Source organism: Pieris napi, chromosome 8 (assembly GCF_905475465.1).
Source record: "Pieris napi chromosome 8, ilPieNapi1.2, whole genome shotgun sequence".
NCBI classification, from domain to species: domain Eukaryota; kingdom Metazoa; phylum Arthropoda; class Insecta; order Lepidoptera; family Pieridae; genus Pieris; species Pieris napi.
The window spans coordinates 934,891-950,019 of NC_062241.1; the positions used below are offsets into that span (position 1 = coordinate 934,891).

At 34.5% G+C, this 15,129-nt stretch overlaps 1 protein-coding gene and 1 non-coding gene across 2 annotated transcripts in view; one reads left to right on the forward strand and one right to left on the reverse strand.

The window, feature by feature from the left end:
- Positions 1–15,129, reverse strand: part of LOC125051472 (ubiquitin-like protein 3) — a 162,646-nt gene that overhangs the window by 20,049 nt on the left and 127,468 nt on the right. The window lies entirely within an intron of this gene.
- Positions 248–320, forward strand: Trnat-ugu. Its single transcript has one exon. It is a non-coding gene; the product is annotated as a tRNA-Thr (tRNA).

A 15,129-nucleotide genomic window follows, 5' to 3' on the forward strand; every position in this document is an offset into this window, starting at 1 on the left:
GTGGTATTATTTTTTAAATTAATAAAAAAATACTTCTGTATTTTTGTGTTCATTTCTATGAACAATTAAAAACATCAAACAATTTAATTTCAAATAGTGATTCTTTAGATAACCTTCAAAATTTAACAAAAACTAGGATTCTATTACAGAATATTTCTCAAGACGCAATCTAAAATCACTTCATACATTTTCTTTTTAACCTAATGTTATCCTTAAAAGGACCGCAATTTTAACATTCCATTCCGTAGCCTCCATAGCTCAGGGGTTAGAGCACTGGTCTTGTAAACCAGGGGTCGAGAGTTCAAATCTCTCTGGAGGCAAACTATATTTTTCATTAAATAATTTTTTCCACATTCGCTTATTTTCTGAAAGTAACAATTCAACACAAGTGAAATATAGATCTATGTCAATGTCGTATGGACAGAACTTACAGTAATGACAAAGCTAGTACAAACCATAGACAAACAAAAGCCGTCCTTGAAGTAATAAAACTGGGTTAATGTTTACAAACTTTAAGCTGATTTTAGACATCTATATATACCACTATTGTTTTTGCTCATTGACACTCGGTTTCTGTAAAATAACAGTTATATTACGACGCGTAGAATTGTAAAAATAATAATAATATTATTATTTTTGTAATTGTCTATAGGAAACGTATTGGACACTTATTTTATTTTTATATAACAATGGGCAAACGGGCAGGAGGCTCATCTGATGTTAAGTGATACCGCCTTATTAAAATAGCTGCAATAGTAGGTATAATCTATAATCTAAAATATAGTCTTTCATAATTTTTCATCAATCACACAACTCCGGTTGGACCATTCGATTTTTGGGTGATTTCTATAGCATTCGTATGAGTCGTGTCGAGAATCCATAAAGATATCTGGATATGTAACAATAGGTATAAAGGACCAAAACTAAGAGATATCGCGTGACGAACAATAAACGGTAATGCCGCCTTCGGGCGATAGACATAAATCAGTGGCTGCCTTAAGCGCCTATTGACCTGTTTCTCCCATTCCGTCTCATATTTCAAACTGACCACAGACTGTTGTAAACAGTAAAACTTGTCAATAATGGTGTATGGTATAGATATATAAAGATATACGACTCTCAAGCCTCTCATAGTAATGTATTATTAACTTAGGTTTGTAAATTAAAGTAAACGTAAGTTGTTTGTTTATTAAAATGTTTCCAAACGTAATTATTAAGCTATTTTATATATCAGATAAGTAATCATGAAAAAGTTTAGTACGGCCCCGAGTACCTGGCGTCCCTTTGATGGGACAGAGTTGCAAAGGCATCTGGGACAGGACAAGACATTTTTCACGAGACTGACGGCCAACCTCAAGTAACGGAGAGTCACCAAAGTAGAAGAACATGACCTAGTGGCTTCACCGCGCGATCCTTATCCCAGTGGTCTTAGGCTCGAACCCCGGCTGTGCACCAATGGACTTTCTTTCTATGTGCGCATTTAACATTAGCTCGAACAGTGAAGGAAAATATCGTGAGGAAACCGGCTTGCCTTAGACCCATAAAGTTGACGGCGTGTGTCAGCCACAGGAGGATTAGATATATTTAGACAATGATCTGAACCCAGACCTAAAAAGGTTGTAGGGGCCACTGATTGATTGTTTTATTTTATATTATGTACCTAATTGAAAAAAAAAACTATAATACCATTCCGAGGTGACACACTTCATTATGTGTTAAATTTTATTGTAATGACAGCCTGAGCGGCGTCTACCTTCGTCTGACGCTAATATTAAATAAAAGTATCAAAATTATGTAAAATACGTATGTGGACAAAAATAAACAATAATCAGAAAAGGAAGGAGACAATCTCAGAAGGTTAATAGACATAATAAATTGCCTGACGTCACTTATAATATAAACATAATATTAGCTTCTAATATGAGGAAATAAACGATAAATATTTGGTGCCAAATGCTAAAGTATTTAATAATGTACGAGCCAAGTGCACACACACATATTACTGTACATTTTGCTTCCTCAGACTTTCTTAGTTTTATAAGCGTGGCAATTTCCTAAATCGTCGAAGTTACGCCCCCAGAGTATAACCAGACGTAGGCCCTCTCTTAAACTGTTACATTGCATCAGTTACATAGCAATTAACAACATTCTATTGTTGTATGCGTCTTGTTAATATAGAATCAAAAAATAAAATCCTCTATTATTTCAAGCACACAGATGACCCACGAAACATTCAAATAAATTAAAAATTAATTGATAGATTAAAAGCACTTATATATCATTCAATATTTATTAATAAACACGAATCTAAATAAAACAGAGAAATATTTAGTACCTATACAAATGTAATGTATTTAATAAATTAAAAAAGAATTGACTGTCGAAGAAAAGCACTTCCATTTCGTTTAATATTTATAAAGAAAATCTATATAAAAAAACAATTTCCTCATATTATATATAAAATATAAATCTTATAAAACTTTAATTTGTTTTAATACTCAAGGATCCGGACAGCACAACCTTCGTACCCACTGGCCTGATTAATCTGTGACCTCTTTAGGTGGTCATATTTCAAGGAATGAGGGTAGGTTTATTTTTCCACAACATTTTCCTGAAAGCCCGCGGGAGCTGAGACCGTGAAAGCCTCCAAGTCGCGTTATTAGAGCCGAAATAATTCGCGTAAGAAATTTTAATAAGTCCACCTTCTGTATAAAATTTTACTCAAATATAAAGTTTCAAACAACATAAATTGCCAACTTGCTTAAATTAAATTCTGTCTGGCTTTTGTAATTAAAGTTTTGGGTTATGTTATTTAAACATAGATCATATGTAAATATCTAATATATAAAATTCTCGTGTCACAATGTTCGTTCCCATACTCCTCCGAAACGGCTCGACCGATGATGAAATTTTTATGCATATTCAGTAAGTCTGAGAATCGGCTACTATCTATCTTTCATACCCCTAAGCGATAAGGGGTCCACCCTAAGTTTTTTTTTTTTTATGATACACCATACAAAAATACATACTACCCCTAATTTTCACCCCTCTACGATCAACCCCTATTTTTTATTATTGTAGATATATAGTTATTTTTATTCAACTAAATTTTTTTTCCCAGCATGGTAAAACAACGTTTGCCGGGTCAGCTAGTGTAAATATATAATTTAATAATAATAAAGTGGAAATGGGTGGGCCATACGCTTTGGAGGGATCCCAGTCACATTGCCAAGCAAGCTCTCCACTGAAATCCTCAAGGCAAAAGGATATGTGGCTGCCCAAAACAGACCTGGAAACAATGCAGAGGCGAGAGAAGATGGAATGACGTGGAGTGATATTAGAAGAGCTACTGGCTCAGGCTGGTTTTCTACACTTGATTGTGGCACTTGGTCATAGGATTTTAAGTCAAGTCATATGTAAAATTAAATTGAGATGTTCAAGCCTCAAGCAGTTCTTAGATGAGGTTCGGGGAACAAAAGCTTAGCAAAAACGCAAACTAAAGTATGCTTAAATTGGACAAAGACACCACACACACTCACGCAACACGCACACAAATATATAATATTTTTCTTCGTACGAAACGCTCTATAAATATTTCACCCTAAGATCAGGCTTTATTATGGAAGACAGCCGTCAATTATAATACGAAAAACTCCAAAGTAGAGTGGATTTGTTATTAGCAGACTTATTAAATATTTATTTACATGAAACGAAATTATTTGAGCTCTAAGTTCTCAGTTCTGGAGGAGGTCTAAGGTCATAGATAATATATACAAATCGAATCAAAATGCTATATAATGTAGTTTTAGCATTAGAATATAGTATTGCTTTCTATTCTAAAATGACAATTATGGTAAACATAAATGATAAAAAAATAAAATAATAAATATATAACTCGATATAATTAGGAAAATGCTAATTTATTTGCCATGGAACAAGTGTAGGTAATTCCGTAAGGATAAAACTTATTAATATTTCCACCTCCTAATCGTTCGAGTCAACTGCGGTCTAGTGCTAATCTAGCAATTATAATAATTTTACGGGTCCAATTCACCTGATACAGTGATACAGACCGCAAAATCGATACGTCATAGGGCTGCCAAAAATTACTAAACTTAAATAAATTAATTATTGAATCGAACCGAACTTAAACGTCATTTTAAATTTACTTTAGTTTAGAGCGAATTTAACATCTCACTCGAACGGTGAAAGAAAACATCGTGAGGAAACCGGATTGCGTTAGACCTAAAAAGTAGACGGCGTGTGTCGTGTGTAGGCACTGGAGGCTGATCACCTGTTTGCCTATTAGATTTAAAAATGATCATGAAACAGATTCAGAAATCCGAGGCCCAGACCTAAAGAGGTTGTAGCGCCACTAATTATTATTATCTATCTTTATTTAACATGTAAAAAATGTGGCGTAATGAATGGATAATATAGTACTTGCGGGTAGAAGACGGCAGTTTAGAGAAATGTGTTTTATGTTTAGTAAAAAACTCGTTTTTTTAGATGTTCCAAATTTTCAACAAACAAAAAAATAGTCTCTTTGCTACTCTCTTTGTGGTGTCAAGACTCCAACTCCAACAACCATATTATCCCTTCGTTACGCCACAACCTGTATACAATCAATTTCAAAAATATATAAATATAGTTGTTATCTCATATGTATTTCAAATATCCAAGTACGAACTATAGATACCTGAATAAGAGATCATTATTATTTGATATTAATAGTAATTTTGTCTGACAGCCCTATTACCGACCCACTTTCAGCGGTCCCATTCACCCTGACTCTGAAATTATAACGAATCGAACCGGTCACCTCGATTAGGCCAATTTAATACATTCACTTAATGCGGGCAGCTCACGATCAAAATTGAAGACCACTTCAATCATGGCATCCAAAATCAAAATGTATATTGAGAACTAGCTGCCCTGTCTCTTACGCTTTACTCGGGATTATCCATCTTCTTAACGAAACCACAAGTAGGACATATAGATTATTGCATAGAATAACAATAATTGCCTCCTGATTATTGGTATTTTCTGTGGGCAGAGAAGATAAGTAGAGAAAACATATTGACAGTTTCGCTGATTTTTTGACTACGTTTACAAGCTTAAGGGCCTATCTGGTCACCAACTCCAAAAACTTTTCGTCATCGTTTCTTGAAGTAGGGCGAATGGAAAAAATATATGGTGGAGTTGAGTAGTTTATGTATCCATTTTCAAAAGATCGATACACGGTTTAAATAACTTCGCTGGATAGAAAAAAATACAAACATAGCCAATTTTTGACACTTTGAATTCATTTTATGACGAAAATGTATATATATTTATAGAACATGATTTTGAAATTTTCACGATATATTTTATCGTAAGCAAAGTAATGCAGTTCAGAAAAAAAATTAAATTAAGACATACATACTTAAAATGTATAGAAAACCCCGTTTCAGAAACCTCATAAGTTCCTTTAAAAACCAGTCTAAGGCGGAAATCGTAATTTTTCAAGGACGTCAAATGACCATATTAAAATTTTACAACAATTTCAAAATATAAATGTGCGTCATAGCACTCTAACACATTCAACTCTCCCATTGTCCATGTGTACAAGGCCGAAATTCGGTTGTAGCAAGCGGCTGGCGAGGCGCCAAAAAAATGGATGATTATATGTTGCAACACAGGCCTAGATTATACAATCTATTGCAGATGTTTAAAGTAAAACTTGCATCGTGATAACATGAGATGATGATAGACATAGACATATCATTTATTACAAACAAAAACACACAAAATAACAATAATCAAAGAAAAAAATTGAATATAAAAATAATGACACATATAATATAAAAAAAAAATCTTTTTTTCCTTTTCCCATTCGTTTCGTTTTAAGCGTGTAATGCGTGTGAGCTGTGGCTGTAATGGGCTTTGGCTCAGCATTATGCTGAGGAGCAGAATGTTCCACAGCGCTGGTCATTCTGCCAGAGACCACATCAGCTAGTTTGCGCCTCAGTCGCAAAAAAAGAAAGAAAAATAATGTTATAATACTTTAAATTGATTTTGAGTAGTGATATCAAAAAGATCAGCAAGCAAAGCAGCCGTTCAACAAAGCACCTTCCTTCAACTAGAAGCCGCCCGTACCTTAAAGGGCGAAAGCAAATCTGTGACCACTGCGGTCAAAATCTGTGAGCAGTTTAAAAAAACAAAGGCTCAGTCAAGAGAGGGAAACGAGAAAAAGAAACAAAAAGGATTCAGGAAGAGGAAATAATAAAACTGACAACACTCCTGCCTCTCCTCTCCAGCTCCTGCTGCAAAGTTTCCGAACGGATGACGTTATAACGAAGGCTAGCGTTATAACGATTCTCCCGTATGTCATAAAGCATCATTGCTAATTCGTTTTACGAGCTCGACGATTGAGAACTAGGTTGGTAGCGCTGTCATCTTTCTTGTGGCTTTTGTAATTATAATATTCAGATATCTTAAGACTGCTTAGAAAACATATATACGTAAAAATATATAAGAAAGAAATCACGACTATTACCATATTGCGGACTACTCCATTGTGCGGAAGATGGTTCGCGCTGTGCCTTGTTAAGTTCTCATGTTATTTTCACACATGTATATCCTTTCTATAACCTATGTTAATATATATGTCCTAATTAACATGAGTGATTGAGAGCAAAAATAAAATAAACATATTACTGGTATGATAATATAAAATAGTCAACGTATTAACCTATAACAACTACCCAGAACTCTATAAACCCGGAATCACAATAGGGATATTCTAACCTCGTTATAATGACCTAATTACAATGTTATCAACGATATTGCGATAATATTAATATTATTTACCATTACTGTAATTAGGGGAGGCTTAACGTCTTAGGACGTACTTAAGCAGCGATGGAAAGATGGCTATCTAATTATGTTGTAAAGGGATATTATCGGAGCATCGTTTATTAGAAGAACATTCTTAAAGCGTCTTGTTATATGGAATTTAAGTAATGTTTACTCTTGAGTTTATTACGGAATTTATTGTTTTTTTTATATAGGAGGGCAAACAAAAGATTCAGAAATTCACCAATTCAATCCCCTGTTCGCATCCCCTGCCCCGAAGCAGTGTATATGAGGCTCGACCCTCAGAACCTCTGCTATTCAAGTTCCTACAAGGCCGTGTCAGAGAGGCTCCGGGGCTGCTCTCGCCTTCTACCAGGGCAGAGAGATTTACACCTATCAAATCGTACGACTACATGACATCACAATTTACGCTGGGGCAAGCGTAAATACAATTCAATAGAATTAACATTGCATAAAGAAGATTGATTTAATTTGACATAATAAGAACATTAAACCAGCTACAAAAGAATATAATCAAAAAAACAGTCATATATCCACGTCAGTACAGCACGCGACCGCTGCCCAACAAAAGCGCAATGAATTCTAATCAAGCGCTACTCCAATATATTACGTTCTCGGCCTATTCGTTACCTAATACTTAGATACGAACTAACGAATTATTTATTACAACGGTCAGCCAACAAATGGTACACATACATAAAGAACAGGATATTAAATGAGCAGTGTTGGCCTAGTGGCTTAAACGTGCGACCCTCATCCCTCTGGAGAGTTCGTGCACCATTCCATGTGCGCAATTAACAATTGCTCCTACGGTGAAGGCAAACGTAAGAATACCGGCATTTCTCAAAACCAAAAGCTGATGACATGTGACGCATGCAATCTGATTTCAAGACCCTATTAGGGGTCCCATCCTAATAGGGGTGTAGGCTGTAGCCCTACTGGATTATTATTGTTAACGAAAAATAGATCAGCACTTTAAGTATATAATAATAAGTACAAATTTCTATTTTGTAAATATTTGTATTACCTATTTCATATTCCATTTTCGGTTTAGTATCTCGTGTTTGAGTATTCTTTGTTTGCGAATGAAATACTTGTTGCATTCTCTCTCTTCAGTAGGTAGCTCATGTTTGAGCATCACAGTCAGCAAGGATCTGGAGAGGAGAATCTATTTCCACCGGTTTCTGTCCAGCGTCTGTCTTATAACAGTGTACAGTTTTGAAGACAATGTGTAATTCACTTGACCGATACATTTGATCGTTTGCCTTCTGTGTTACCAACCACGATTACTTTCTCCAAGTTCCCATAGCCTCTGCGCCATCTCTGTGTATAACCTACAGCAACTAGAGGTATTCCTAAAGCGATTTCTTTACAAGAAACACACCCGTTATCCTTCCAAATAACAAAAACGCCGCTAATCAAAATTCTATATAAACAGGATCTACAAAACGTAGACTATACGTTGGAGCCATAAAAGTATCTACTTAAACCACTCTAGCGGTAGTGCGAATTGGAGTAGACTTCTTTATTTTAAACAATTGGAGCTCCTATCTCTTAGGGAAGACCCCCACCGGGAGTCAATTCCACAGTTCCCAAAAGAAATTGAAACAAAAACAAATGGTAACTTATATAGATCAGATGTTTTAATATCTGGTAGTACAGTGCCTATTAATTAATTTAAACAAAGATTCAGAGAAATCCGAGTCCGCATCCCCTGCAACCGAAAGCAGCAGCTTATATGGGACTCGACCCTCACCAGAACCTCTGCTATTGAGAGCCATAAAAGTACTTAAACCACTCTAGCAGTAGTACGAACTTTATTATAGCAGGCTTTATAACAGGTCTTTGAACATTATATTCATACATACGCTTTACGTAACATGTAAATAACGTAACATTTGCGTAGTAAAATGCATTTATTCCGTGTCCCAGTTGGACAGCGAATGGAAGCAATATAAATTCCTAACTGAAACAATAGCCGCACAAACAAAGCGGGAAATAGAAAGATCCTATATCGACCTACTTTTTGATACTTTGATAAGTCCAGCGAGGAATACCTCGCACAGGAAATTATACAATGCCAATGCTTCCACTACATGAGAATATTATCAAATTGCTTACAAACGTGTGACACGTAGTAGATTGTTAGCGCGTGATGCAGTCTATAAACTAATTAAAATTGAGAATATGGGTTAATCAGTGTAATATTGGAAATTGGTCTATACGTTCCAGCTTGAAATTAGGACGTTATTTAGTTAATTATAATAATTAAAGGAGTCGTACCGATTTTTTGTAAGATAGATGTTTTTAAGCTGAAGTTGAGCAGAGGCTGGCTGATAATATGTGTATTGTATTGTAGTGTGCGTATTAAATATGCACCACATACAAACACATGTTACACGTTTCGTTTAAAACCTTTTGGCATTTTAGTTCTTTTAAGAAATTTATTAGAATATACAAGGCAACCGTGGATGGTGAAGTCGGGTTGGGTACAAAACTGGACCAAAACCATGATGTACAAGAGAAGGGACAAGTTAAAAGTACCCATAACCGACGAGAATGCATGTTGAATGTCATCAAAGTGGATGATGCGAGGATGTCAGGACAGCAAATGGAGATTCGGGGTCTCTGCCTATACCTTCGGGAAAAGGGCGTGAATATATAAATATTTAATAAATTCACCATTTCAATAGAAATGAAAATATTTTTTTTTAGTAACTGGAAAATAATTAATACATTACATCATCAAAAAATTCATAATTTACGAAGATTTAAAAAGATTTTGGTATAATAGCCAAGACCCGAAACATGATAAAAAGGATAACATTACCACGCGTTTTTCGATCAGAAAATATTGAGATTTACTTTTCTATACTCCACTGAAAAAGTTAGTGATCATGTCCGCCAATTTCTCTATCTTTCTGACCCCTCATTAGTCGCTCGATTGGCCGCTTCCTCCCAGCTAGTACGGAAATCCGGTGATACCGCTTTCTTTCACATTCGGATGTCTTTTAACAGTTCTATACGGGTCACTGGATTGCGGTTCATTTGGTAAAGATCAACTGATACAGGAGAATGTTTTAAATTACCACTTAAGAACTGACCACCAATAGTAAAGTTATATTATAACTTTGAGTGTATTGTGTGTTCAGCGTAGGACTCTCATCCTTGAGTTCGTAGGTTCGATCCTCGACTGTGGAACAATGGACTTTCGGTCTATGTGCGCATTTAACATTTGCTCGAACGGTGAAGGAAACTTAGTCTTGTGTCAATCACATAAGGATCTGATCTTGCCTGTTAGACTGAAAAATGATCACGAAACAGATACAGAAATCTGAGGCCTAGACCTAAAAAGTTTGTAGCGCCACTGGTTTGTTTTGTTATGGTTACACAAGAATGTTGTACCAGTCAGACGCTCATGATTCTAGGATCTTCTTTAATATTGTATAAAAAAATTCTTGCAAGTATTTAAAGTTATAAAATAATCCCAGTTTTTGTTCTATGGCGATAAAATCAAATACATCTTGGATAAGGTTACTTTGGACAAGATATTACATGTCCCTTATCATGTTAAATAAAAAATAATTAATAAAAGGTGTAGAATACAGGTCGCGATATTTTCGCTATTTTGCAGATTTTGACCCCTACCCCTTCGCACCAGTCAGGACCGTGAATTATCCAGCTCTACATACTTAATGATGACAAATTTATATTCCTTAAAAATACACATACATATTGTTCGAAACAGGCAAACCACGCTGGTTTTACTTTTCGTATAGACTCCGAGATTGTTGTCACTATCTAATATATCATTGACTGCACTATGTCCACACAATAGGTACATTTTTCTTTAACAGTCAAAGTCATTTGCACATACATATATATATATTTTTTGTTTATAGGGAAGAGTCTGCATGACATAAGAAATACTTAAGTAATTAATCTCTGCTTATATTCACTCCCTCTAGAGTATCCTTGTGAGGAAATCAATCAGTTCCAACGCTAGGGGAAGCTAATGGAAATCTGCTACATTGTCATTCATTCCATGCTCGCAGGTCATCAGTCATCGACTTAGTGAACGATGAATGACAATGCACGTTTCTAACATTGTAATTGTTTAAGTTTCAGTTACGCTACATAATATGGGATAGAAATATTTACCTATACAGGTAAGTCAGAGATAAATTTTCAATTTATGGACTTATAAGATTTTATCTAATTATGACACTAATAATGTTGATATTTTCTACTTTTCTTAAGAGGATGTGAGGAAATATTTGAAGAGGCTGGAATTTGTTCAGCAGTAACAATTTAGTTTTTTCTTTGAAATATAAATTATTAACTGTCGTTTCTTAATGTTAAATTCCAGTGTTATTTTTTATTTTTGTCCATTAAAGTCTTACTAATGTTTTCAAATATAACTATATATATATGTATTGTTTATCTATGTAATCTGTTTTGGCTTTGAATATTGTCTAAGTGTTTTGTTTTAACATATGTATGTTCGCTGTAAGATTATAAATAAATAACTAACCCTTTTTTCTCAAATCGAACCTAGTATCTATGACTCAAACTCAAAGAACTGAAATTCAAATCCGCATTTTAATTTCCTCCTGTATATAAGTTACATAAGAAAATGATATCAACCTTCGAGTTATGTGACATTCAACACAGATTACATAACATCTCTAGGGAAACCACAAAGCCAAAACAAGGAAGTATTGAAATGTGACGAAATAGAATATTTTTTTCTCCAGAACAGCTTGTGATATTTAAACCACGGTGATTTATTATACGCAAATAACATTTGTAAGAAAAAAATACAGACATTCTTTTGGCTATAATAAAAAAGATTTACTAAGTCAACGCTGAAATATGTCAATTTTGACAGTATGAAGCAAATCTTCAAACATTATTAAAAAATATCAATAACTAGCTGCGCCCCGCGAACTTCGTTTCGCCTTAATATGTTTTACTATCTTAGTAGTAGTTACATACTAACTGGAACATTGCGAATGAAAGTTGCATTCACAACTACCGAATTTTTCCTTCATAAAAACCTAGTTCAGAGTTCAAAGAATAAATAAAACCACTACTCGAATTGGTCTACCGTCAGACGTCTTCGAGTTTTGAGTTTAGTAACATGTTTGGCGGTTAATTTATTGTTTAAAAATTTCTCAAAATGAATTCAGTTTAACAAAAGAGTTAGCAAATTAGCCACTTCCAGGTTGTGAGTAAAACCTGTGCCGAGTATTAATATGACGTCACATCCGGGGGGGTCGCAAGTCGGCCACTGGGCTCCCACCCTCCAGCCAGCTGTTCGCCGCGTCCTTGGCACATTTTAATGCAATATGACCTACACTAAATCACTTTCATGTTTCATATAATAATTTGTTTCGTGTTAATGGGCTATTTGACTAAATTTAAAATAAAGTGTTATTGAGAGTTATCTGTATAAAACATGGCTTTAAAATGAGTGCGAGTACTATAACTTGTAAATACGGTAATACCCCTATAACGCGTTAGACACGGAAGGCGTTATAGGAAATCGCGTTGTAGGAGTATTCTCGTAAAACTGTATTTTTAACAATTCAAAAAATGAAATACATTTTTAATTAAGTTATTTAGTTCAATTTTATAACAATACAATTCAAACAGGTGCAAAGATACGCAAAAACCTAACTACGGACTTGACAAATCATAATTAATTTCACACTAAGTAAATAAATTATGATTTGTCAAGTCCGCGTTATAGGTTGAAATACCGCGTTATATGGGTGATGGAAAACTCGTTAAAGGGGGTTCCGCACTATAGGGTGGAGTTCGTAATACATAATTTATCATAAGAAAACGATAAAGATAATTATTTTCTGTGGGTCACGTGACATAAAACAGTTAATAAAAACTTCTCGTTTTCGTCTCAACATGTTCCTGGTATCGTAGGTTCGATCCCCGGCTGTGCACCAATGGACTTTCTTTCCATGTGTGCATTTAACATTCACTCGAACGGTGAAGAAGAAACATCGTGAGAAAACCGGCTTGCCCTAGACCCAAAAATTCGACGGCGTGTGTCAGGCACAAGAGCCTGATCACCTACTTGCCTATTAGATTTACAAATAATCATAAAACAGATACAGAAATCTGAAGCCCACACCTAAAAAGCGTTGTAGCGGCTAAAAAGGTTGTTTAATTTGGAGTTTGTTTTTAATCGAAAAACAATGTGTACTTTTAAGAATGACAATTAACACTTTAAAAACTTATGTTTGCGTGTTATTGGCATACAACGTCATAGGGACTGGTATGACGCCATAACAATTTTTATAGTATATTTACAAATAAATTATCTGGAATGATTTTTAAAATAAAATAGAACATTCCTAAAAGAGTCCGTTCGATTAGTTTAAAACAAATGAAGTTTTGTACGAGAATTTAAGATACTCTCAAAGAATACTTAATTAACGGAATAAAATCAGACTTTTTAATTGCTTGAAATATAACTGTTTTAATACTTAAAGTTCGATTTCTCGTACATACCTATATATTATAACACTAATATTATGTCACCATAAGCCGGGTATGAGGAAGAAATTTTCTTTAATAATAATATCTTGGATATACTGACGTATTTCTTTTCCAATATAAAATTACCGGTTGATATAGCAATCAGGGCGTGTCCCTAAGGGCATACCATCTTGGGCGGATACTTGCCAACTAGACTAATATCGATAAAGAATGATATAATAATATATACCTACTCAGTGGGATTATTTTTGTAGATATGGGAAACTACAGTAAATTAAATATGGAATTAAAACGAGTTTAAGATTACTTTACAATTACTAAGATTAGTTTTACAATTACTTAATAGAAAATATCTTACTGTGTATGTAATTAAACTATACAAAATAAGTTAAAATTACAGATTATTCTCATGCGGAAACAATTTACTATCACATACAAAACAAATACATACACCTTAAAAAAATCTAAACCATTCTCGAATACAGCCGTTTAGGAGGAGTTTAATTACACAGAAGATTTATTTATATAAAGATGTAGTATCGGATTATGGTACTTAAAAAAACCGGTGGCGCTGCAACCTCTTAGGCCTCAGATTTCTATACCTATCTCTACATCAATTATTTTCTGAAGACAAAGTTATCCTGAATAAGAAAGTGCCTGATACGCCTGTGCATGTTTTGCATTACTGTATGAGCGACTGTTCAATACACGTAGAAAAGTTCATCCAGCAAGTAGCGCGCCCGTAGGCACACTGTACTAAGATTCCAGTTGTCACTGATATACTTAAACCATTATTACGTCTGCAATATTATGTTATATTTCTAATACAATGCTTAGTTAATTCTCAAGCCGATGATACCGCCGCCCTAGACACTCAATATTGCCGTCCTTTTAAGAATTGGTACGCTGTTTTCTTGAAGGACCCTAAGTCGAATTGGTTCGGAAATATTTCAGTTGCAGCTGGTTCCACATGGTGCGCGGATTTAAAAACGCTTGATTCTAGGTGGAAATTCGTATTCTTTTACTATTAAATATGTATCATTTCACAAATGCTAAATCTATAATGCTTTTACTTGCGGCACGCTTGCAGTGTTAACGTAAAATTGTAAACACCGTTAGATTGTAATCTATCTCGCGAGATTATAAACTGTCGGAAGATTGTGAACCTCAGCTTACTGCTTACAATTTAACGTATTATTATTCGGTAGATTGTACTACACTAACTTAGTTATCATTCAAACTTCTTTGGTCAATTACAGATTAATTTTACTTTCCAACAATTTCATATAACTACCGAATAATAATACGTTAAATTGTAAGCAGTTCGTTGAGGTTCACAATCTTTCGACAGTTTATAATCTCGCGAGATAGATTACAATCTAACGGTGTTTACAATTTTACGGTGACACATACATGACTCTTGGTTGTGCTGTTAAATACTTTTAGTATGTACATCTAAAATTAGGTCATTCCAAGGTAAGATAACAATGAATTTTACTTTATTGCACAAAAAAGCCTTTGTCTAACTAAACGACATCTCACAAACAGCCTTGCATGCGACCTTGAGTCAACAAAGGTCAGGTTTAATAGAAAACTAACATGACCCTGAAGAGAAAATCAATGATGAATAACTCTAGGCTTTTGCGTTGTACAAGTTTCAGAAGGTAATGCAATATTGTACTGAATTATAAATAACTGACTCAGTACAGTTTTATTTAGTACATAGCATCAATTGTAGTTTTTTACATA